The sequence below is a fragment of the Galeopterus variegatus genome, unplaced genomic scaffold (assembly GCF_000696425.1).
Source record: "Galeopterus variegatus unplaced genomic scaffold, G_variegatus-3.0.2 Scaffold2781, whole genome shotgun sequence".
Classification (NCBI taxonomy): domain Eukaryota; kingdom Metazoa; phylum Chordata; class Mammalia; order Dermoptera; family Cynocephalidae; genus Galeopterus; species Galeopterus variegatus.
In genome coordinates, this window is record NW_007728892.1 from 78,488 (window position 1) to 80,270 (window position 1,783).

Sequence of the window (1,783 nt, forward strand, 5' to 3'; positions counted from 1 at the left end):
AGAATTCTGTACAGTTTTGAGTCTGTTTTCCCATGGTTCAGCACACCTGAGGAAGGTGACTAGTTTTACACTGAGAGTTGCAGAATACATTTCTATTCCCAGTGGACTAAAATTTTTTGCAGGGCTGTATAATCCATTGGGCTTCACACATAGTTGATCTTGGAGTTGAAATTTTGAGCTTCAGAAGAATAGGTCCTGATAAACAGAACCAAAAAAGTAGAACAGGCTAAGAAGAGAAATTTAATTAAATCTGACCACTTATATTTACTCTATATTTAATTATAAATAAATGACAAGGGAAATTCCAAACCTTGTTTGATTTATTTTTTTGGTAAAATTACAAGAAAATAGAAATCACAAATCACAAGAATAATCTTGTTAACAAAAGGACTGAGAAATTTATACTACTAAAATGTAGGTGAGATGATTGGGTAATATTTACATTCCATGACCTCAGGGGCTCAAGGAATAAACACTACTAATTAGATTAGTTAAAGGTTTTATTTGAGTTAAAATTCCTACGCCCACCCTGTAAACATGTTTACAATTCATTCAATGTTTTCTAAGCAATAAAATGCACCTTTCTGAGATACACAGTGTTCATTGAAATTACCATTTGAACTTCAAAGAGCTTGTCTGTATTAATCGTCTTTTACCCACAAAATTTGTAACGGACATTTACTTTAGAAATTTCATTTGTTACCATATCTTTAATACGGAATGTTTTACTTGTTTATATGCTATAAGAATTTGGTTATACTCATTCAATCTATGAAATNGATAGCTGGGTCATATGGTAGATCTATCTGTAATTGCTTGAGGAACCTCCATACCATTTTCAATAGAGGCTGCACCATTTTGCAGTCCCAACAACAGTGTATGAGAGTTCCTTTTTCTCCAAAACCTCACCAGCATTTATTATTCACAGTCTTTGGATATTAGCCATCCTAACTGGGGTGAGATGATATCTCAGTGTGGTTTTGATTTGCATTTCCCGAATGCTGAGTGATGTTGAGCATTTTTTCATGTGTCTGTTGGCCATTCATATATCTTCCTTTGAGAAATGCATATTTAGTTCTTTTGCCCATTATTTAATTGGGTTACTTCGGTTTTTTTGTTGTAAAATTGTTTCATTTCCTTGTGTATTCTGGATATTAATCCTTTGTCAGATATATATTTTGCAAATATTTTCTCTCACTCTGTTGGTTGTCTTTTAACTCTGTTAATTGTTTCTTTTGCTGTGCAGAAGCTTTTTAGCTTGATATATAATTCCATTTATTTATTTCTCCTTTGGTTGCCCATGCTTTTGGGGTCATATTTGTGGAGTCTGTGCCCAGTCCTACTTCCTGAATTGTTTCTCCTAAGTTTTCTTTAAGAAGTTTTATTGTTTCAGAGTGTATATTTAATTATTTAATACATTTTGAGTTGATTTTACTATATGGTGAGAGGAATAGGTCTAGTTTAGTTCTCCTGTATATGGATATCCAGTTATCCCAGCACCATTTGCTAAAGAAGTAGTCTCTTCTCCAGTGTATAGGCTTGGTGCCTTTGTCAAAGATTAGATGGCTGTAGGTATGTGGGTTGATTTCTGGATTCTCTATTCTATTCTATTGATCAGTGTGTCTGCTTTTATGCCAGAACCATGCTGCTTTTGTTATTATAGCTGTATCGTATAGTTTAAAGTCAGGTAGTATTTTGCCTCCAGCTTTATTTATTTTGCTCAGAATTGCCTTGGCTATGCGTGGTCTATTGTTATTTCATATAAATGTATGGATAGTTTTTT